The 24,910-nt window shown below is 49.7% G+C and overlaps 1 protein-coding gene across 3 annotated transcripts in view; it reads right to left on the reverse strand.

The window, feature by feature from the left end:
- HTR2C (5-hydroxytryptamine receptor 2C) overlaps positions 1-24,552 on the reverse strand; it is a 142,371-nt gene extending 117,819 nt beyond the window's left edge. For all 3 annotated transcript variants that reach the window (XR_010614812.1, XM_065689415.1, XM_065689414.1), the window contains exon 1: positions 24,389-24,552. The gene's annotated coding sequence lies outside the window, so the exon portion shown is untranslated. The remainder of the gene's footprint in view (positions 1-24,388) is intronic.
- Between the last annotated feature and the right edge of the window lie 358 nt (positions 24,553-24,910).

Below are 24,910 nucleotides of genomic sequence, written 5' to 3' on the forward strand. Positions count from 1 at the left end.
CTGAGCGTTCTACAGCACTACTGTTAATACCAAAAATGGTGACAGACACAGAGGACACCAGAATACAGCACGTTGTAGATTCCCCTGCTACGGTGGTGGCAAAGAAAAGAATGGAAACTGGAAACTTACTTCCTCCATAAAGCAGGCGTGTAATGGAAGTCAGGGCCTGACGTCTGTCAGGTACATGTGCTGGCTCTCCAGGCAGTGGAAGGACACAGAACCAGTGCTTCTGGCAGTCCCTGTCCCCAGGAAGGTCTCATGGGGCTTTCCCTGCCCCATCGCTGGGGAGAGACACATGGGCACGGCTGCTGGAAGGGCTGGCTTCACCCTCAACGGCGAACGCTTTGCTCCTCTCTCCCAAAATAGTTGCTGGAGCCTGAGCATCCTTCTCCCCGTGGCTCTTTGTAATCCTCGCTTGCATCTTTTCTCTACAGATATCAATATATTCCCTCCCACCCTCTCCACAGAGCGATGCATATGCACAAGCCCTTACTTTTTTTTTCCCCTCTCAAATTTCCACCTCTCTTTCCTTCTGTCGCAGTACTTTGGTCCTTTCACCACCTCCAGCACAGAACAGCGCTGCACTTCCAGTGCGCAGCACTGCACCTCGCTAGTTACCCAGTTCTGTTTGGTCTATCATGTCTAGGGAGAAAACATTTCCCGTAAGGGACCTGGTTTTAATTCAGATTCAGAAAACGTTACTATCCCAAACACCAAATTCTCATGACAATATCACTCTTCTACATACTACACCAAATGGGAAAATACCACACATGTGTACACACAGCATTAGTGGAGAGTGAGAAACGACAGGAACAAAGTCCTCGGGAGCAGAAAGAGCCTTGGCCTGAGCCGGGCAGCAGGGCTGCGAGCAGGATGCGTGCCCTGGCTGATGCTGCTGCAGCTCACACGTGGCCATGCCACCCTTTGGGCACTTGCTCACATCCCGTCTACGCTCTTCCTCCACCTCTACCTGCACTCCGCAGTACACTGCGTGCAGCACGCTGCCGCACAGCTATTTTAACCCAACACTGCTGGGAGCGGATGAGCCCTGCTGAAAGCCGAGATGCTCAGGATCGATCAGCACCATTTTATCACTGAGGAACGCACCAGAGCTGTGCAGCCACCTCAGCAGGAGCCTTCTGACCACAACCCCTCAGCCACGTTTGCTCAAGAGTAGTCTAAGCACAGCTTTGGCTCTGGACAGGCTGTGACTGCAGGAGGCCTGAAAGCCAGGCTACAGGCAAGCTGCTGTGGATCCCAGGCAGCACCCAGAGCCCTGCCAGGGCTGGTACAAGCACTAACAGGGTCATGGAAAAACAGATCCTCACTGCAGGATCACAGTCACGCTGAGCTGCGGGAGGCCATTGGCGCAGAGATGGTGCCCCTGCAGGGAGACCAATGTCCTTCTCCTTTAACACCTCCTCACAACTCGCTTCATGATGATCCGAGGGCTGGAGCAGCTCTGGAGACAGGCTGAGAGAGCTGGGCTGGAGGAGTGCTGAGCTCGATCCATTCCCTCCTCCCTCTGCCCATGCACGCGCCCATCACTGCATGTAAGAAAGGTAATTTTTACAATGAGGGTGGTGAAACACCAGCACAGGATGTCCAGAGGGGTGGTGGGTGCCCCATTCCTGGAAACGTTCAAGCTCAGGTTGGACAGGGCTCTGAGCAAGCTGATCCAGTTGAAGATGTCCCTGGTCACTGCAAGGGGGTGGAGCTCGATGAGCTTTGAAGGTCCCTTCCAACCCAAACTGTTCTATGTTTCTATGATGGATTGAGACAAGGCCTGGGAGGAATAACAACGGAGCATACACACACTACAGTCACTATTAGGATGCTCAACAGCAAGGGGAAACAACTTTTAAGCTCCTATACTCAAGACATATGTTGCCTCAGATCTATACAAGCAATAGCAGCAATACTTTACCCAGAAGAACCAAACAAATTGACAGTTATGCAAATTCTGTGCAGACATCTCAAACAGTAACGATTTACACCACAGCCAATGCTACTTTGTTATTTTGCTTTCTGCACCTTATTCATGTAGACACCGAGTACAGCATTTCCAGCAATACACACGGGTTTTAGTATCTTCTCCATATGGGAAGTACCAAGATAATGGGCACCTCTGAAATACGGCAAAGGAACGAGATAAGGTGCCGACTGGTTAGTGTGATTCTTGAAGCGTCAAGTACTCCTTTAAAGTAACAGATGAGCTCGTTAGATAACATAATTATTGCATGAAGCTAAAACCATCCAAGGTTATATTTATTTCCAGCAGGAGCTTCAGGAACACCTGGGTCACGGGACAAAGCAGCAATTACACGCGGTTACAGCCCTTGCGGGGCATCCCCTCTCCTCTTTTTTGGCCATGGCCTGAAAACTGGCAAAGCTTTGCACCGAAACACGCTTGCTGACCACGGACACGCGCAGGAATGACGGTCACATCACGCTGGCAGCTGCTCGGGGAGGCACAGGCAAGGGCCTGCTCTTGCTGCTTATTGCTTGTATTAACAGCAACGTTCTCTTCCTAGCAAAGACAGCGCTGTGAGCCACTGCGTCAGCTTCAGACCCTGAAGGGCACCTGAATGAATCCACCTGGGATAAACTGTTCTGAGGCTGTTCAGTTTTGGTATGGACTTTAAAGGAGGAGTTAAATTCTTGCTCACGGGTTAATTCCAGGTGCTCCTCTCTCCATTGATTTTCCTATTTTGCACATAAGAATCAGTTCTGCACGCACACGCTGAGCACGCTACCTCCGGGCTCCCCGAGCAGGGCATGGACCGGGGGAGCAAGGGAAATTTAAACAAGAAAACCATTCGCACAAGTGCTGCGAGAAGTCGGAATGGCTGCACCATAATGGAAACGTGTTGGAATGAATTCCTTGCCATCTGTCTTTATTTGCTAACCGGCTCAATCAGACACCACAAATACACTCAAACAGGAGAAAAATATTTAAACTATTTGCGCTACATCTCTTTTCAACACGGAACTCTCAGTGCCACTGGTGTTCCCGGTACTGAACGCCCAGCAATAGCAGTGAGCTCATTCATGCCCAGCCTTTGGAGCATACCTGTGCAACCTCAAACCCACATTATCAGCACAATGCAAAAAGCCCACAGGAAAAGCGATGGTATTAGAAACGGTTTAAAACTATTCAAAGCAGCATTACAAAACATCCCAAAAGAAACTTTGCTCCTCAGTGCCAGAGTAGTTAAAAAGCCCCGCAGCTTTGTAACTGTTGGATGCAGCTCAAAACAGAATACCAGGCAGTTCTACCACAGCAGTTCTCACGCAAAGCATGATCCTACGGACTGAGAAGGAGACGATGGAGGAAGAGGCAAAGTGAGGAAAGAAAATGGACTGTAAGAAAAAAGCCCAGAAAATGGCAAGGAGAAGCTATCTGAAAGCAATTAATGGAAGAGGAGGAAGCTATCGCAGAGCTTTGTCCTCCGCAGAGCTGAGGGGTGGTGCCCTGGAGGTCAGCCTGGACCCCATCCTATGTGGCTTCATGGGCAGCCCCAGCCAACCCTGATCCATGTGGGAAAAGGGCAGGAAAGGGGCCGGTGAGGAGGGAGCACACAGCCTGGAGATACTCCTGGGGTGATGAGGATTACTACAGCAAGCAGCAGGAGCGCAGCCTCAGCAGCTGCCCGGAGGCAGCTCATTTCTTCCCATCCTTCCCATTGACGGACAGCTTCCACCCTTCCAGCCTTCAGCCCAAGGAGGCCAAGCTACAGCAAGTGCCACCCTTCCAAGCAGATCCTGCGCATCCAGCACGCAGCCACGTCATGCAACCTGAACCTGCACAAGTTTCATTGACTGCAGATGGGACTCGGTAGCACCCAAGGTGGGAGTTAATGCTCAGGAGCTGGTACAGAGTAAAGGTTTCCAGCACGTACCTGCTCCAGAGCTTGGCTTATGTCAAGAAGTGGTACAGCATTAGAGGTGAAACGCATCCCCTCCTCCCAGCACACCACCACGCTGTGCCACAGCTGTTTTCTGACAACGGGGCAGAAACCAGCAGCAAGCAAACACCAGCATCTTCTCGCACAGACCCACCTTCCTCTGCTCAGCACTCCCGGCACACTGCGCCCCGCAGCAGAGCAAATCTTCAGCAAGAGAAAGGAATGGGAAGGGTGCAGGATGAAGGACTCCCACCAGCAGGCACGTGTACACACGCACACTCTCAAGCCACCGGGCACAGCCCATCAGGACAGGCTCAAACAGCCCTCCCTCTGCAGAGGGCTCGCTGGCAGAGACACAGCAGCCAGAGTGCAGGCAGAAAGCAAACCCTGTGCTTCAGCTGGGTCGCTGCCTGCAAAGCAGGGCACAAGCAGCACATCTCACTGCCGGCACAAGGGATTCACAAGGGGAGCAGATCATGAAAAACCACAGTGCTCGGTAGTTCGGATGCCCACTGCACATCCAGTTTTGGGAAAGGGGACCAGAGTCACTATAGGACATGTGAAAGGTAGAGAATTGCAATCCAGGTCATTAGTGCTTATTTAGGCAAAGTCTCAGGTTCTCCCTGCATCAGACACTTCACAAGAGGCTTTTGCCTCCAGCACTCATGCCCCTCCACCAGCCTCGCACGCGTGCACGCTGCTGCTACCACAAACAAGAGAGAGCGGATTGGGAGTGCTGACAGCACCGAGCAAGTTTTGTGCTGTGCACCGCAGAGGAAAAATCAGCACTTCACTGGAGTTCATGACTTCTGCAGTGGAAACGCACCAGGGAGAGCTCTGCTGACTCCTGGCATTTCTCTTCTCTCAGACTTTTCCTGACTTTGTGTTTTCCACCACATGCAGGCAATACTAAATTTGGAATTCTTCAGCTGTGCGCAGCAGTAAAAACATGAAGCCCTCTAACGCTGCCTCTTGTGCCTCTGGCACAGCATCTTTCTCCCTAGCGCAGGCCAGAGACAGAGAATTCCTCGGCAGAACCTAGAGACTAAATTTATTTCATGTAAATAAGCATTTTCAAATAACTTGGCCTAAAGCTGGAGCTCCGCCATCGGGTGCCCCAGAACGCACCAACCACTGCAGGCTCAGGGTGAGTGCTGAACCCCGGCACGGAGCAAGAGCTGGGGACACTGGAGCTGGTGCCTCAGCACCTGCCTGGGACACTGAGAATGGCAGGTAGGGAACAGAAAGCTTCCCTACACCAGGCAGACAGAAGCCAGCATCACTTCTGACATCCAGAAATCAAGCACAAGCCACATAGGGCCACTTGGAGGAGAACAAAGATCACAAACACGCTGTTACTGGAAGGAAAGATCCAAACGTCTTCCTGAAAAGGAACTGGGAAACCAAACCAAGGAAAGAAAACACCTAAAAATCCTGGCACAGGCTGCCCAGAGAGGCGGTGCATGCCCCATCCCCAGAGACATTTAAAACCAGGCTGGATGGGGTTCTGAGCAACCTGGTCTGGTTGACCAGGTCTGCAGCTCACAGGCTGATAAACGGACACTTGGGAGGGTGTCCGTTTTTATCCCTCTAGCAGCTCAGCACTGATGCTCTAGAAGACTTCACTCACTGCTTCAGTTGTAAACCCCATTTGCCACCAGAGGCCGAAACACTGTGTGCTGTCAGATGAAAGATGCTCAAGTCTGGAAGTTCAGTACACTCTAGGTGGAGATTCAGAACACTCGGATTCAGATTCCACTTGAGAGCCACTCAGGTCCATCATTTTTCATCTAAATTCTTTGTCAGGGAATGAGTCCCTCAGGATCCTTTCCTTTACACTTAATGCAACACAACAGAGATGAAATGAAACTCCTCCCATTTGAAGAAAGCAAAGGTCAAAGAAGGCTTCGATCACTGGATTCAAAACAAGTAGCTCAGGCCCCTCCATTGATTTAATTCCAAAGAGGTAATTAAAAAGTGCTCTACTCGCAAAGACTTACAAAGCAGGTTTGCAAATGGAATACCCAGGCAATTCCACGCCAGAAAGCTGGGCACATGGCATGAGTAACGGAATGGCTGAGAGCTGCCCCAGTTTCACATTTTTCTTTATCCAGATAAAGGGTTGGTGGAAACTACAAATGCAGAGAGTGTATTTGATAAGGGAGCACTCATAATGAAAAGATGGTTTAAGATGCAGATGTTGATATGCCCCAATCCTCTTACAGCGGGTAATGCCCACAGCCTTTGTGCCCCAAACGTCCCCTCACAAGCTCTCCTTGCTTTTGCACCATAGCTAGATTAGCTCCTAAAGAGAAAACCTGCCAGAAGCATGAAACAACCCAGGATGCCCACTGAGCCTGGGAGCTGCAGGCTGGTGTGGGCATCTGGGGACATGGAGACATGAGACAAACACCAGCAGAGCTGCCCACTCGAAAACATTCAGTAACAGGCCCGTTATCAAACACCCCCGTCATGATAACAGCCTCCCAGATAAGGCTGGGGTATTAATATTGGTACGTTGAGAGACTCCTCTAATAACTTTGGCCTAAAAACATAAGCCGCTTTGACATTTTTAATTACGACCGGATTTTATTCTGGGCCCATAATCTTTTTCCAGCAATTGGATTAATGCAAATAGCAACTTAAAGGAAGGGAAGGAGAATAACCCAGTGAAAGCAAAACCGCCCCCGCGGAGGAGAGCCGCAGCCGCCCAGGAGCCCTTTGCTGAAGTGGGACTGGTCAGAGCGGAGCTTCAGCAGCGCCCACCAGCCACTGCCAACATCTGCAGGACCGATGGGCACCCTGTGCCGGCGCCTCAGCACCCTCACAGGGAAGAGCTCGTCTCAATCTCCCTTGGGGCAGGTTAAAGCCATTCCCCTTGTCCATGCCCTTGTAAAAGGTCCCTCTCCAGATTTCTCGCACAAGGAAATAGCGATATTGCTGAGCTGTGGCAATAACAATCCTCTGTACAAGATGAGCAGACAAGCAGGAATCATTTGCAAACCTATGAAAGGCAAAACTCCTAAAACCTCCCACTAACTGAAATAATACTTTCAGCAGCAATGGCAATAATACACAGTGCAGCACCCCTGAGACACCCCTGGCATTTCCGCACTGCCATTGGAAACGTGTCCCTACCATCACCCCCCCACCACCACCCTTTTGAGTTTCATTTCAGCACAGTGAAAGTATCACAGTTTCTGATGTGGTTCCTGTTCTTGAACAGGGCTCCAGGTCTAGAAAGCGCTTGGCTCATGCAGATGGGGGACAAGCGCCCGAAACAAAAACCAAACATTAAAGCACCCTCCATGAAATCACATTTTCTAAACGCTGCAATAAAAACGATTGGGGTTTTCGTTAAAAACAAACCCAAAAGAGTCAGTTTTGCTCTGATCTTTGGCTTAAAAACACAAACCCCCGTAAATGCTGGTACAAGATTTACACATTTTCTTGTTAGCTGAAAAAAGCATTTCTTTTCCGCCAAAGTTTAAATGATAAAACAAAGAATGTGCAAAACCAAATAAATAATCCCAATACAACAAGAACGTCAGTACCAGGATACATGAACCTTGCCACCAGGGGCCCAGCTTAGAGTTCTGCACTATTTAATTCCAGTCAATACGTTTCTTTCGAGTTCCCTGGGGAGGTCTGGAGAGCTGCAATGACCCTGCAAGTTCCTGCCACTGCCTCATTTCCACTGATGACCTGTATCCACGATACAATTTTGGGGCCTCATCTAATACACAAGGGCAGTGCCCATACACACCAATGGGATCCCAAAATCCTACGCCAAAAACAAACCCAGTACAAAACACAGAAAATTCCTGCGGGGATTTTATCTCCTCAGGCGTAAGCTGAGCTCCATTATGTCCACATTGCATGCGCTGTGTATGTGACAAATACACACAGCATGTACAATGAGGACACTATAGAGCCAGAGCAGAGGGGTCATGGCAAGTTGCTTCATAATGGAAAAATCAGCATCTAGTGGCCCAAGCACCATGGCTGGGGATGGGTCTCTGCTTAAGGTAGAGTTGATGTTGACCAATGCAATCCTAAAGACTCAAAGGTAGAAGAAATTCACTGTTTCAAATCTGGCCATCTAAACAAAGGCTCTGTAAGAAGAATGTGTCCAAGGAATAATCTGAGTTTAATGGCAATTATAGAATTCCAGCCTGGTTTGTGTTGAAGGGACCTTAAAGCTCCTCCAGCTCCAACCCCTGCCACGGGCAGGGACCCCTTCCACTGGAGCAGCTTGCTCCAAGCCCCTGTGTCCAACCTGGCCTTGAGCACTGCCAGGGATGGGGCAGCCACAGCTTCTCTGGGCACCCTGTGCCAGCGCCTCAGCACCCTCACAGGGAAGAGCTTCTGCCTAAGAGCTCAGCTCAGTCTCCCCTCCAGGAGTTTAAAACCATTCCCCCTTGTCCTGCCACTACAGTCCCTGATGAAGAGTCCCTCTCCAGCATCCTTGTAGCCCACTTCAGACACTGGAAGCTGCTCTTAGGTCTCCAAGCGTCTTCTCTTCCCCAGGCTGAGCAGCCCCAATGTTCTCAGCCTGTCTTTGCATGGGAGGTGCTCCAGCCCCTGACCCTCATAACCTGCAAAAGATGAACTAATTCTCCCAATCCTGACAACTGCAAAGTCCGTATTTCTGGCAAAATGGTGCTCAAAGGATACTTTCAGAACTTTGTTTTTCAGGTTTGCTACAAAAGCTCCTTTATTAAATCCACGGATGTTTTGATGATTATTGTAACCTGGTCTTTATAAAATCACAGCAGGAAAGATGGGCTGGAGACACGTTTGCAATCTCAATACAATAATACAATAGACACGTATATACAGTTTAAAACAAAAAAGACCAGGAGAAATAAGGGTAAAAATGAGGCGGTATCACCACACGTTTCCTTCTTCCACCTCTCACTTTGTCACTGACAACATGAGAAAGCTGAGATGTTCCTCATGCCCTGAGGGCTCGGAGGACTGTTCCTCCTGGCACCAGGGAGCTGCAGGGTGGTTTCCAAAGGAAATGACCCTCACAAAGAGAAAACACCTTCCAGAAATTTCTTCCCATTAACGCTCCCTAGGAAGTCTCCTCCTTACTTTGCCCTAACGCAGAGGTATGGCAGACGGAAAGCAGCACAGCATTCTTAGCCTCAGAATACATTCACAGCCATCATCTGTTGCCTCCAACCCTCTCCTCACATACTAGGAAAGCGGGTCAGAAACGAACAACAGTTCATTAGATTCTCATTAACATGAGGTTCTGGCTATTTCCTCACCTTCCAGAAATCCCTTTTTACATGGCACTTTTGTTTCTTCTGTCATTACATAAACTGAAACCATGTCAGCATCTTTATCGCACGAATGAAGAACTTCGGCTGGAGAATTCCACATTTCTTACCATTCCTCACCAGCTTTTAAACACTCTTCAAGGCAGCCTTGAGCACACTCAGCAGCCGGAATATATATGCACAAACCTGAGTCTCCACATGATAACAGCACATGTATTCTTCTACTCTTCATCATAGGATGGACTCTTTATCTACACTGAGCCTCCTTCTCAGGAGTCAAGGGTATATCTCTACCTGAAACCAGGTCAGAACTCCGGGAGCAAAGGCAGAGCCCGGCCTTGCTCTGCAAACACATCTTTGGTCAATGGTTGGTTCGATTCAGTTTTTCTAATAACTGGGAGATTTCTAACTCAGTGCACTCCTATGTTGCTATGGCAGCATCAGATACAGTATAGCAGTTCCTATGAATCCGGTCAGATTCCCAACAGTATTTCTTCTTTCCAAGCATTAATTCACAGAATGATAAATAAAGTCAGATTAAAATCCTCCCGTTCACACCAGAGTAAAAATGCAAGTTCCCTATCCTTGACCTAAAGAACTGCTTGGCAATTGTAAAAGTAGCATTCACCGGAGTCTCGGCCAACCTCAGATGTCCTGTGTTCAGCAAGAGAGCTGCCCTGGTCGATAGCCCTTGCTGGGTCAGGGACCCACGGCTGTTCGGGTTCAAAGGCAGCCTCTGCCAGGAGCTGTGGAAAAGAGAAAACCCAAAGGGAAGCCTCCTTTCAGGAGCTGCTGACCCTTCCGGAGACCTGCACTGAGGAGTGAGAGCCAGCTAACTGAAGAGACAACTGCTACAAGTACCCAGCCTCTAGACCAGAGAGCATCTGTCCTTCGTAATGCCCAAGTCCAGGACAGGCTTGTCACACTATCAGACAAGGCAATCAGGTTTTTATGAGAGAAGAATTAAGCAGCTGAAATCCACGCTCCTGAAATGAAAACTAAATTGTAAAGAACCCAGCCTGTCTGCATCACCTGCTTCTGTAGATCCCTCAGGAAGCAGCTCACGTGCTTCTAACAAACAGGCTGCAATCTCTGCAAGTCAGTGAGATAGAGGTGATGCAAGGAGCACAGCAGGGTTTGTCGGAGGGACAGGGCTGGCACTGCTTTGGGTGCCAGCTCAGGGAAGCAGCTCCCTGCTTCCCACAGAAACTTTCTCATTAATGTAAAACTTCTAAACCGCATCTTCATGGAACACAAAAGCCCTGATCTGCTCTCAGAGCAGCACAAAAAGAGTGAAATTTATACCAAGTGTGGGCATAGGAGTTACCTAAATACATTTTCTATATCAAGCTGTTAATAGGTGCTATTCAATATTCATTACATTCAAACGAACAAATACAATCACCGAATGCCAGGAGTACCTTCAGAATAGTTAAGATTTCATACAGGGAGGTCACTGACAATCCCTGAAATACTGAATTATGAGGCCTTTAACACCTTGGGCTCAGGGAAGAGAAGAGGGTGACAAACTGCACAGGTTAGGAGGCGATTTTAAAGGTAATTTGAAAACTTCTCTTATGCTTCCATAAACCACCAGAAGGACAAATGAGAACAAATCAAGGACTTCAATATATATTAATCCATCATGTTGCCATAGTCAGTATCAGCTCTTCAGTTATATAATGCCTAGGCACACTCAGCTTCTAATTTTATGGAAGAGGCAGGCTTTCTTGTTCTATCTAAGAAGCACATCCACCTATAGGGCAGCTTAACTATTTGGTTACTCTGAAACCTGTCCATCAATCACAACGTGACCAGGTTGCTAAAAGCATTTGTCACTCACCATTTCTTTGAACAGCTTTAACAATGTTACAGGGACATTTGACTGGTTTTTTCATTAGAATACAGAAAAACTTTAAAAGCTTCCAGTCCACTGGATAGGAAGATGCGCAGACACGTACCTGGTATGTGCCCAGCAACCACCTCTGGGAAGGAGAGGCTTCCCAGCCCAGAACCGCAGAACAGGCACAGTGCCAGGTTTCATAGAATCCCAGCCTGGTTTGTGTTGAAGGGACCTTAAAGCTCCTCCAGCTCCAACCCCTGCAACGGGCAGGGACCCCTTCCACTGGAGCAGCTTGCTCCAAGCCCCTGTGTCCAACCTGGCCTTGAGCACTGCCAGGGATGGGGCAGCCACAGCTTCTCTGGGCACCCTGTGCCAGCGCCTCAGCACCCTCCCAGGGAAGAGCTTCTGCCTAAGAGCTCAGCTCAGTCTCCCCTCGGGCAGGTTCAAGCCATTCCCCTTGGCCTGGCCCTACAGCCCTTGTCCCAAGCCCCTCTCCAGGTTCCCTGCAGCCCCTTTGGGCACTGGAGCTGCTCTCAGGTCTCCCCTTCAGGAGCCTTCTCTTGTCCAGGCTGCCCCAGCCCAGCTCTCTCAGCCTGGCTCCAGGGCAGAGCTGCTCCAGCCCTCGCAGCAGCTCCGTGACCTCCTCTGGCCTCGCTCCAGCAGCTCAAGCCCAGCATCCACACTGCAGTGTTAATGCCGCCCTAAAAGACTCCTGTTCTACAGCTCCGACCTTCAGAGCAGCCCATCTGCTTAGAGCTGCTCAGACCGCCCGAACGGGAGAATTACCTGAAGAAAGGAGAATTATTGATGAAAACTGGAGCATTAACATAAACCTCACTTTCTTGCAGGGCTGGAATCCAAAGTCTAGCAGTTAATATTTCCAAGCACTACTTGAGCCAGCTCCAATTTTACTAATTAATGAGCAGCAATGCTACTTACCCTTTAAAGCATTCTGGCAACAGAAACCTCCAAACCCAGCTCAGAAGAGCCAGCCATGCCCGGCCTGCCATTCGCTCCAATGGACACACTTAGTCTGCAGAGCTTAGGGGAGCATTTTTTCTCTCTGAACCAGTGCAAGGCTTACTTGCAGGCTGCACGGTGGCATCTGCTCTGGGACAGAATGCAAGTCAACTCTCCCCCCAAAAGAGGAGTTTAACCGTGCTCCAAGGCTGCACTGTGGCCTTCCACCCCATTGCTCTCCATCCATCATCTGCGAATAGGGGTGGGAAGATACTAGAGCTCTTCTCTGCCCAACTCCTGTAGCTCTCCTACCTGCCCACACACGTATTGGGTGGCAATGTCCTCTAGGAGATGTGACTAGAAGAGAAGGCTGCATGGAGACATCATAGCAACCTTCCAGTACCTGAAGGGGGCCTACAAGGATGCTGGAGAGGGACTCTTCATCAGGGACTGGAGTGATAGGACAAGGGGAAATGGGGTCAAACTGAAACAGGGGAGATTCAGGATAGCTATAAGGAAGAAGCTCTTCCCTGTGAGAGTGGCGAGGCACTGGACCAGGCTGCTCAAGGATGTTGTGAATGCTCCATCCCTGGCAGCGTTCAAGGCCAGGCTGGATGGGGCTTGAAGCAAGCCGCTCTAGTGGAAGGTGTCCCTGCCCATGGCATGGGGTTGGGACCGGATGAGATGTAAGGCGCCTTCCATCCCAAACCAGTCTGGGGCTCTGTGGCTGCTTGGAGCAGCCCAACATTTATGAAAACATGTCATTTCACATCGAAAATATTGTCATATTAAATAGAAAGAAAACTGATTATTCTGAGATCAATCTGATTTTCCTTCTGCAAACAAATATTAAAAACGAGGCCCAGGAACGCCAGAACAATTCTCATTTCTGAAATGGGATTTGAATGGATTATTTTGAGTAAACAGGATTTTGGGGAGTATTTTTTTTTCAGCTACGAGGCACATGCAGCCTGCTGTCCACTTCTATTACTGGTGTGAAGACTCACAAAATCACCAGGCCAATACAAGCTGCCACTCCTTCCAACCACAGCACGCTCGTCAGGCCCCGATTTCATTTTCTCCGACCACATTTCTTGTTCCAAAAGAAAACCACGAGTTCCTTGCACAAAGTAACCACAAACAGGGAGCAAACGGAGCCACAATAAAAAGTTTCTTGCAGCTTCACAACCACGTACATGGGCAAGACCAGAGATGGTTCAGCCCCTATACAAAATCTGGCTTGTGACTCTATTAGAGTTACAATATCTACCAAATTCAGCAGAGCTCATGGATCATGGGTGCTCACAAGGATTCAGAATATACCGAACTCTGTTCTCAGTGCAGGAGATAAAGCTTTACTAGACCAGAAGCAGGGATAAAACAAAGTCTTTGCTCCTCAGGTAGAATCATGTATCACCTTGCACATGTGGAGGGCAGTCACATATTAAATGGCCAAAGCAAACCAGCAGAAAACCTAAAACAAAGCTTCATAGCCACAATAAGCACTCATTCAAAAAATACTTACAAAGCATGCCTGGTCTGACAACCAGCACAAGCAACATGTGCCGTGTTGGAAGAGTTCGTATCTGAGCACCTAGCGGCAGGGTATCCGCTGGGTAAGAGACCACAGCTGGGAGATCTAGCTGAAGAGAACAGAGAGAGCATTGGGGAAGTTCATAATCTTTAAGAAAATCTATTCCTGCCCAACAGGAGAGCTCGGACGTGTGTTCTCACCAAACAGGTCAAAATGAGAGCGAGCAACGCACAGAGAAGTCCATCAGAAATGCATTTATTCAGAGCATAAAGCACCACAGAGGTGCCTGGCTCAGATCCTCAGTGCCTTCCCCATATCATCCATCACCAGGGCTGGGGCAAGAGTCACCAAGCTTCATGTAACACTGCCCAAGTGCAGTCTTCCCATTTGCCTTCCCACTGCCGGTCTGCATCTGCCACCACAAGCAACCAGGAGATGGGACGCATCAGCTGCAGAAGCTGGATGACACTAATGAAGGGAAGATGGGCCGGGGTCTGACTCACGCCTTTGCCTACAGAGCAGATGCACCTGAGAGCATGGCATTTGATGGACATCAATCGAACCCAGCATGGCAAACCTCATACTCCTGGGACACACTTCAACATAGAACCCCAGCCCGGTTTGTGTTGAAGGGACCTTAAAGCCCATCCAGTTCCAACCCCTGCCATGGGCAGGGACACCTTCCACTGGAGCAGCTTGCTCCAAGCCCCATCCAACAACATCTCACATTTATGATAGCCAGGAACCAAAGCTCCAGAAGGAAGATCACCATTTGGATGGTCAGGATGGACACTGATTAAACACTGAAATCATCTCAGAGATGGTCACGGCTACTTCACAAGCACACTTTTTGCAAGCTGCTGGCCAGGCTAACACTGAGTAGTTCATTCCCTATAGGCACCACGTGCTGTACATACTCTCCAGCAACAACCAGGCGCCTAGAATGCTCAGTGCTGAACTCACTGCTTCCTGCAAACAGACTCCTTTGCATAAGCCTTTCAAAAGTACTTTTTCAGAGGTGGCCTTTTAAAAGCACCTTTCCTCAGATGACACCGTGTTTGGTCCAGCAGATCCTTCACTGCATTTTAATTCCATTAAATTGTAAAAGACGGTGAGATAACGGGAAAGCCAAAGAAATTCAGTGCTGATGTACCACTGAAATTAATTAGAAATATCTCCAAGTCATCATTGCGGGGCAAACGGGTTTGGATATGCAAGGTCTGCAAGTTTCAGCCATTTGTGCGAAACTATCAAAGACATTCTTGCTGTAAAGCTTTAATTCCCATCTCAGAACACTTGGAAGCTGACCTACTTTTTTTCGTGATTAGGTCAGGAAATTATTCCAGATGCAAATTATTCCAGATGAATGTGTCAGTCTTCCCATATTAATGGGCTGCATCCACAAGCTCTGACATCATCTGTTAGATAGTAAGAAACTTTGTTATTATTTTTCAATGTACTGGATGAATACGTACACCCATTAGCACTATTGAAATGGTAATTAATTAGACTTTAATAATAGACCAAGATGAGATGTTGCCTCTGATGAACAGCAGGTATTTGAGTTTGGTTATACGGTGCCACAGTATTGGAAAAGGTCCCTTTCCCACCATTTGACTACTCAGAAGACCGTCGGACATTGCATTGTGCTCCTGGAAGTCAGGGTGAAGATGGGAGAGGCAGGGAAGATGAGCACATTTGTCGGAACACTTTCTGTCCCAGTGCCGTTACGTGGTCTCCTTGCACCAGCAGCTGAAACCAGTCTCACGTCAGGCTCATCAATGGCAGCAGCCAGGAGGGACTTCCTGCAGAGTGGCATCACTGCTGTGGGGAAGCGGCATCGAGCAGCTCCTGGTGACTACACACCAGGCAGGGGATGCGGGCTCTGAGGCTGGAAATGATGAAGGTGGGACTACAGGGCTGGGCTCAGAAGGAGCTCTGCCCCACGGGCACCTTCGCAGGGCGCCCAGCAGCTCCTGGCTAATCACAGGAAGCCTCCCTGTGCCCCGAGGAGAGGCCGTGCCCTGGTGAACCACTGGGTCTCCCCGACGGACCGAGCGCTGCGTAGAGTCACAGAATCAACCAGGCTGGAAAAGCCCTTTCAGCTCCTCCAGTCCAACCGCTCGCAGCCCTGCCAAGGCCACCCCTGCCCCACGGCACTGAGGCCTCGTCTCCACGGTGTGTGAGCACTTGCAGGGCCGGTGCCTGCAGCCCTGCCCTGGGCAGCCTGTTCCAAAGCCCAACCAGCACCCCACGGGTAAGCCACCTCTGCATCCACATACCAGAGGCAAGGTGCCAGCCTCTGCCATTGCTAGCAGGGAGGAGCCCCTTCTCATCAGCATCTCCTCCTCTGGGGCATCCTAAAGCACTGCCTCCCGCAGAGCCAGAAGCTTCGGCAGCCCTTTGCCATGCCTGCAGGGGTTCACCGGGATCAGTCAGTCCCGGGCTCCCACCAGCGCTCCCGGCATGCTGCTGCACGACTGTCCCACGTCACGATTCACAGCTGCCGGTTGGTGCCTCTGTGGGTACACGGGGAGGCGGCTGTCACCATTAGTGTCACCAGGGCCCTCCCACACCACAACCCGCAGGATCCCCTCCCGGAGCAGTGTGGGCACCATTCACTCTGAGAAGCAACTGCTGTGATTTGAGCACAGCAGCTTACACAGCCACAGGAGGAGGAAAGACGAGGCCATGCACAAACACAGGCTCTGGCTTAGCTGGGAAATAAATGCTGCATGGCGAATAAATCATGCAACTTATCCATTATCACCTAGAAACAGCATGAAGAAAAAGGAGGTTTGCAAGCTCAGCACCCTCTCTCCAGAGCAAGGTTAGGGCTCATCCTGAGAGGAATCATGGAATGGTTTCAGTTGGAAAGGACCTTAAAGCTCATCCAGCTCCAGCCCCTGCCACGGGCAGGGACCCCTTCCACGGGCAGGGACCCCTTCCACTGGAGCAGCTTGCTCCAAGCCCCTGTGTCCAACCTGGCCTTGAGCACTGCCAGGGATGGGGCAGCCACAGCTTCTCTGGGCACCCTGTGCCAGCGCCTCAGCACCCTCCCAGGGAAGAGCTTCTGCCTCAGAGCTCAGCTCAGGCTCCCCTCGGGCAGGTTCAAGCCATTCCCCTTGGCCTGTCCCTACAGGCCCTTGTCCCAAGCCCCTCTCCAGGTTCCCTGCAGCCCCTTTAGGCACTGGAGCTGCTCTCAGGTCTCCCCTTCAGGAGCCTTCTCTTCTCCAGGCTGCCCCAGCCCAGCTCTCTCAGCCTGGCTCCCGGGCAGAGCTGCTCCAGCCCTCGCAGCATCTCTGTGGACTCACTCAAGCAGGTCCATGTCCCTTTCGGGCTGGGATGTGAGTCTGGTCCCAGCTGTCAGAACAGGCTTTCCAGCCAGCTCCCTGTGAGCCTATCACAATAACCGTATGTGTCATTTCAAGATGTTGTAAGCTACTAACTGCATTTGTCATGGGTGTTGGTAAAGCCATCTTTAATGAGTCAACACCACAGAGCAGAGAATCAGAGCAATGCTTTTCAGTTCCAGTGAAAAACTATATTGTAGTCAGGAGTTATCAAGCCAGACCTCTTCAAAAGCAGCCAATCGCAGCAGATGTAATTTTGCTTTCTCATGGCATTCACATCACTTTGCCTTTTACCCTACTGTTGCTTTCTAATTTTCTCAAAGATTATTTCTAGGCCACAGCTCCCAATTCAAACATTCTCCAAATTAATTTTCCATGCAAGTTAACTGAAGAAAAAATAAATGCACGTTTAGCAAGAACTTCATTCCCGCGGAGTCCGATGGTTTCCCCTGTGATTGCGCAATATGCAAACAGGCAGTTTAGTACAGAAGAAAACCCACTCAAGCAGAGCAAGCGTGAACGAGGCACCACGCACAACTGCGTAGGACACACTGCCTAGCAAATAGAAGGCACTTCTCAGAAGATGGGCTGTCCTCCTAAACAGAAAAGGAAACCAACTCCTGCTGCCCACAGGAGTTCATTCCACCTCCAAAGACACCGAGCACGCTGCCTCATGAGCTCTTGCTGGAAATAGAAGCACATACTCAATGGATGAGGAAGGACAGAAAGGAAAGGGGCATTGCCATGATTGCCAAGGCATTGCTCCTGGCCTCGTTATGTACCAGAGCTCCCAATGCAGGTTTCAAATGCAAGAGGCTGTCTGGGGCAAAAGAGGCTTTCAGATATTCAGCGGAGAGCAATTCATCCCAACATCTTTGCAGTAAATCACCATTCAGGTTGGCAAACTAGACGTACGCCAACAGCAGAAGCGAGCTGACAGCAGCACGTGAACTCGTAAGAGACTAATAGAGAATGAATGGAAATCAATAATTCAGAGTCACACTGGAAATGGTTAGCTGGGAGCAGGGGCTCTTCTTGCTAGCGTAATGTCTCCTTTGAGTATAAATAATGTCAACTATTACACAGATGGCTCCTCAGTGGGTACATTTTAGCAAAACAAATGATGCAGTTTGTACATCACTGTTTAGAATGTTAACAACGAGGTAGAACAAAGGGCTACGGCTTAAATGATCTTTTAATTTTGCTATGTTTGGGGTTTTTCTTTCTAGTCTTACTCCAACAGGAATTAGCGAGCAAACTGCAGCCCGTCCTGTGCTACACCACTGGAAACGTGCAAGGGGTTCAGTCAACTCAATCTTGGGGAAAAATGTGTTCTCATCACAAACAGAGCCTGTCAGAGCCTCAGTGGCCACAAATAAACAGCACAACTACATGGAGATGATCTCAAAACTCTCCATGTTCATGAGCTGTACCAAATAAAGGCAGTTTGGCAGCTGCAACGGGAAACATTTTTACAGGAAAAGCCGTTAGATGAAAGCACCAGGGGCTATTAATGCATACCTGATACTGGAGCACACCTTATTTACCTTGCAAAGCATCCTCAATGCAAGTGGTGTATAATGCTCAAAACAGTACATAAAAGTTAATCCTGTACTTTGCAGGGAGATAGCTGATAAATCGGATTAGGGAGCCAAACACAGAACAGGAGATGGATGCACAGAGTGAGACAGAGATGAAGCTGGGCAAACACTAGATCTGAATCCATTCCCAGGGCTCATCTGCAAGGAGCACACAGGGCACCCAGCGCAGTGAGTGTGGCAGTGCTCAGCAGCACCATCAGCAGCACACAACCCCACACAGGCAGGTTTCTATCTTCTCTTATGTTCACCCCTCCTCTGGAGCATCCCTACCTTCACTCCTGCCTGTCCCCACGGCGAGGCAGCGACAGGGGAAGGGCCCCTGTCCACCATCCACCGCGCTCCCTGCAGTCCCAGGCAGCTGTGCTGCAGGTACGAAAATGTCAAGGTGAGGATCATTCATTTGGAAATGAGCAGCACGTGATTATGTTAAACTGCAGCCCCGTGTGTACCTGCAGTACCAAAAATACAACCCTTTACCATGCCAATCACAGCAGTATTTATAGTGGCTGTAAGAAAACAGCAGAGCTAACGTGGATTGAGCTGGTACCTCACCTCCCCCCTTCCCAGAGATGTGATGCTTCAGCACAGGGCCTGATGCTGTGAGCACGCTCTGTGCCAGCTGACAGACTGCCCTTTCCACGCAGAAATCAGGCCAGAAGAACTAAAACAACAAAAAAGCAACAAACAAAACAAACACCAAAACACATCACTACCATCACCCCTCTAATCTAGTATTAGAATAGGATAGAAACCAAAGCGAGAAGTCAGCGCACACCTACTGCTCATGGCTGCTCTGATGGCAAGTGCACAGCTCTGCCCTGAGAAAGAATGGGAAATAACACATCTGACTAGTGTTTTTAGCCCGCCAAATGAAAACGTGGTATGTCTTATCCGAAAGCTAGATGACTTTGCAGCCTTTCTGGTCCACCTATGGAATGGCAAAACTATAGCCTCTTCCATAGTCATAGAGCGAGTAGTTCAGATCTGCCAAAAGCATGAGGCTCAACTTTATATTTATCACATTTAATTCTAAGCAATAGGCCAAAAATGGGCCCCTGAAAGTAGCTGGTATGTTGTAGAACTGCAGAAATACCCCTAATTTGATTTCAAGGAGACATGTCTATAATACAGAAGACTGCACAAGAAGCTGAACTATCATTGCTTTCACTGTTCCGCATTCCCACCCTGTATCACATGGCTCTGATCAGCTACGCTGCACGAATGCCTACTGTAAAGTAAAGATGTGAAAGTCAACATACGGCCAGATACTTACTACTATCAAGAAAATTCAATTAACACAACATTGTAAATAACAGGAAACAACCAGTCTGAAAGTGGAGGCAGGCAAAGTTAGACCATTGATTTACCGTGCATCGCCAAAAGGGACCATTCCCAGTACCTGGGAAACTGCTCTGCATGGCAGAACCTTCTGCAAGCACTCAGCCAAATTATCTGCACTACCTCGGAGAAGACTTGCACGCAGGATTCAGTGGCAGGTCATTACCTGCTGCTTTGAAGATACTCAGCAGCAGTGTATTCAATCTGTGGCTGTTTGGGTAACATCTTAAAGCGGTATCAAAACAAATGCTGAAGGCTGTCACTCAACAACACCCAAAACAACTGCAGGCACTGAACATCAGTGGAGCTTGCAGCTGCATTGAAACCAATGAAGATGCTGCGAGGGCTGGAGCAGCTCTGCCCTGGAGCCAGGCTGAGAGAGCTGGGCTGGGGCAGCCTGGACAAGAGAAGGCTCCTGAAGGGGAGACCTGAGAGCAGCTCCAGTGCCTAAAGGGGCTGCAGGGAACCTGCAGAGGGGCTTGGGACAAGGGCCTGTAGGGACAGGCCAAGGGGAATGGCTTGAACCTGCCCCAGGGGAGACTGAGCTGAGCTCTTAGGCAGAAGCTCTTCCCTGGGAGGGTGCTGAGGCGCTGGCACAGGGTGCCCAGAGAAGCTGTGGCTGCCCCATCCCTGGCAGTGCTCAAGGCCAGGTTGGAAACAGGGGCTTGGAGCGAGCTGCTCCAGTGGAAGGGGTCCCTGCCCATGGCAGGGGTTGGAGCTGGAGGAGCTTTGAGGTCCTTTCCAACACAAACCAGGCTGGGATTCTATGAAACACTATTACAAGGTGAATTGGAAAGGATAAGGAACATTGTGACACAGGAGAACAACACATTGCAGCAAGCACCCCTTGACCACACCATGCACTATTCCATCACAGGTGCCTTTGTGAGAACAGATGCGCTTAAAAAACAGAGGGATGTGGCTCTTCACTCACCACCACACACCACTGGGTATGTCCAGAGGAGCCCGACATCCCGCAATCACTGCTGATCTTATCAAAAGCGTATTTGTTGAATGAGAGGTACATTTATTCGCTTTCATTTTAGGTGCAGAAATAAAAATCATGAAGGAAAGTGATGTGGAGAGGCTTTGTTATAACCAGTCCACAAAAGTGCCACTGCATACTGGTAACAACATCCTTCACATCTGGAATTCTATTTCTTTCACAGAGCTATCATGGAACTTAGAAGTTGATGCATAATAAGGAAAACAATTATAAAAAATAAAGTTTAAATCTGTGAAGATTCTTTCAAAAATTTATGAAACAGGGAGCTTAAAATGTATCCATTCAGGCTCATTGTTCCATTATAAAATATTGCCCACAGTGTTTTTGTTCTGCTTCCCTTTTGAATAGCAGAAAAGACTTTGATATTCTAAAATAGAGGTGCAGGGTGCTATTTTAACACCATCCTCTAATGCTTGCTTTTTCTGCTGCTTGTAGAACAAAGAGTGATCCCAACCTTCCCAAAATAAACGCAGCTCTTCGGTTTTCCCAGTTACTCAAAGTAGTAAAAAGAGAGAAAAATATAATAGAGAGCACCATCGGTACAGGGAAAGCTGAATTCCTGTCACGGGGGGTTGTGGGAACCTGCCTCTTCCGTGTCACACTGCATTATCCCAAGCCCTAATGGGATATTTTTTCTTCCGATTGTCTCATATCACAAAACGTGAAAGGCTTCAGTGTCTTCCTGCAGGATGAGGAGATTGAAAGCAGGGGAGTTTCTTCCTGAAGCTGCTTACATTGACCCCAATTAGTTTATCATCATCATTTTTCTCTTGCTAAAAATACATACGTACATAATAACACGGAGAGATGTGGATTTGGTGGACGGACCAGCCGGTGGACAGTGGGATCAAGCACCCTCAGCAAGTTTGCCAATGACACTGAGCTGTGTGGGGTGGTCTTCGCTAGAGCGAAGGGATGGGATCCAGAGGAACATGGACAGGCTGGAGAGGTGGGAACATCGGAACCTCACGGAGCTCAGCAAGGCCCCAGGGTCAGGGCAATCCCCAGCACAAACACAGGCTGGGGCAGAGTGGATGGAGCAGAACTGAGAAGAAGGGCTTGGGGTGTTGGGTGAGGAGAAGCTCCCCATGACCTGGCTTCAGTGTGTGCTTGGAGCAAGCTGCTCCAGTGGAAGGGGTCCCTGCCTGTGGCAGGGGTTGGAGCTGGGTGAGCTTTAAGGTCCCTTCCAACACAAACCAATCCATGATTCTTTAACCCAGCAAGCAAACAAACAACAAAAAACCCACGAGCCCCAGACAAAGCAACTGCACGCCAAAGTCGCATTCATCTTGCCAGCTCAGGTCCCTGCAGTGAGGACAAGCGCTCCCGACAGTCGCATTTTGAAAGGCACAGCCTGGGTAACGGCAGCACTCGGCTCACCACGTGTGCTGTGTTTGAACGTTTCCTGGAGCACTTGTGCTTCAGGGTTCAGGAAAAGGATCAGCGTCCTTTCTCAGGCATTCAAGACCTGCACGGGAGGGTGAATGCCTCACTTCCCCCTCCTCAGAACAGAGATGTTAACTGGGAATTTATGGCCCAAATTTCTGGGAAAAACAAAAAAGAAATAATGAGGTTTTGTTAATCCCTTTCACTCTGTGAGACTGTGGTCAACCAAAACCGACCCCTGAGGCAGGCAGCGCAGCGCTTGGCACGGCACATTCTGACCTCCTGCAAGCTCATCTTTCATCCTACTGAAGCACGGACCAAGCTGGAAATCAAACATCTCAGCAGCGGATAAACCTCTCCCAGCAAGACCCAGGGACACCGGATGTGCAAGCAGGTGACTGGGAGCCCCACTGCTTTGCTCTGTCTCCTTGGGGCAGCTGCTGCCAGCAAGCGCAGAGCAGCATCCAGGCCAACAGCTCTGCCAGGTTTGATGTCTGAGCCTGTGCCACCCCCAGCAGAGGACAGAAAGGAGGCGATGGCAGCAGTGGCAGCAGCAAAACTCAACACAACACAAAGAAGCCACTGCTCTGATGGATCAGGGAAGAAAGGGCAGCAACACTCAGGAGGCAAACATGCAGGAGCACGGCTTTTAAATGCGCTTTTAAAAGGAAATGAACTAATATAATGGTGCTGAGGCGCTGGCACAGGGTGCCCAGAGAAGCTGTGGCTGCCCCATCCCTGGCAGTGCTCAAGGCCAGGTTGGACACAGGGGCTTGGAGCAAGCTGCTCCAGTGGAAGGGGTCCCTGCCCGGGGCAGGGGTTGGAGCCGGAGGAGCTTTAAGGACCCTTCCAACCCAAACCAGGCTGGGGTCCTGTGAAAATGAATAAACGTTTTTCAAATGTAAAGCAACAAAAAGACCAAAGCTGGCCCGGTGGGCAGTCAGAGATCTTCGCAATCAAAACACTTTCTGGTTTTAGCATTTATCCGGCCCACCTCACGCTCATGAGCGGTGTCCGAGTTTCCTTTTACATCTCCTGATTTCAAGCGCTAGACCTCAGGTCTGGAAACCATTTGCTGCAGGCTGGTGGCTCCTTGAAAATCTAGCTAGCCAATCTCTAGCCACTGGGACTTTTCAGCCGGCACATTCTAAGGGCAACATGTTCCTGTTACAAACATATGAGATCTTCCTGCAGCACACTAAACCTCTGGCAATGCAAGCGCTCCCTTTGAAGGATGACACCAAGCAAGTCAGACAGGTCCACTCCTGGGGCTATACACGAATGGGAAGTCGCACCTTCACCCACGTAAATCACTGTCTACCACCAGACTAAGTAGCACCCAAGTAACGTTAGCTCCAGGTCTGAAGGCGGCTCTGGCAGGCAGGGAAAAGTAAGGGCGAATGGAAAGCAGACACAGCTGGGCGAAAGGCAGAGGTGTTGCAAAGAAACATTTGCTCTGGTTTCCTGTAACAGAACAGTCTATTTAATAACAAAACCCAACCAAAGGCACTGCACTTAAGCACTGCGATAACGCAACCAGGTGCTGAAGTGCCCCAGAGGAGGGGCACTTCATAAAAGCAGCTGAATCACCAGGACCTCCCCAGACGCTCACACTAAGCTGAAACCTCACCTTAAACAGAGCAAACAACCCAACACAAACCAAACTAACAATGAACCACCGCGAAAACCCCAGCCCGCAGGGGAGGGGGTAATTCACACCGACAGCTACCGGTGCTTGCTGTGAGGAACCCCCGCGGCTGCTGTTCTGCTGCGGGGAGGAATGGAAGAGGGTACAAAGTAGTGGTCACAGAAACAAAAAGGTGGTTTTGCAGCAGAAAACCACTTACACAGCGCTGAGGTGCAGACCTGGAGCTCAGACCTGCTCAGAAGCTGCCTGACCGCTGCTGGAGTGGCCACAGGAGCTTCAGCTCTCACTACTAACATGTATTATAGACCCCAAATGCCTCCCGCCCCCAACCCTAATTGTTAAATCCTAAGAGATACTCAAGAAAAACACGTACACACACAAGAAAATAACACACACAACTGAAAAGAGCTCCGCTATGGATCACACAGATGGTACAGGGCTCTGTTCACGTCAGCTTTGCTGCTGCTACTCACCTGAATACACAGAGTTGAGGGGGATGTAAGAGAACTTTAAATACCTCCTTACGGCTCCATCACTTTGGATGCTGGTACGCTGCGGGTCTCCCCTTCCCACACTGCCTGACGTTAACAATTCCTTATGCCCAAAGCATGATCCTGAGCTCGGAAGATGCCCTTGTGAGCTTTCCAGCGTAGCCTCTGCCCCTCTCAGGCACTGATGGCATTCCCAGCACAGCTGCAGTGAGTTTGAGCAACCCCAGCCCACACAAATTACCTGCCCAAGCCCCCGCCCGGTGTTCGCACTTACCTAAAACACCATTTCACACCTGCACACCATTTGCAATAGGCAGAAACCCCACCTGCTGCAGACCACGTCATTGGTACAGGAGAAAATCCACATACAAACAGCGTTTGCCATTTGTGGTGGCAGTTCAGTTATCCCATGGGAGAAAAGAGGCGGTTGGATAAAGGCAGGAAAGGACCAAAAGCACAGCCTTTTAGCATTCTTCCTGCAGAGAGCCCCCATGTGCCTGCATGGGCAAGGAGGGAAAGGCAGTCTTTTGCTTCTTGCCTCCTTCTCA

Source organism: Lathamus discolor, chromosome 9, assembly GCF_037157495.1.
Source record: "Lathamus discolor isolate bLatDis1 chromosome 9, bLatDis1.hap1, whole genome shotgun sequence".
NCBI lineage: Eukaryota > Metazoa > Chordata > Aves > Psittaciformes > Psittacidae > Lathamus > Lathamus discolor.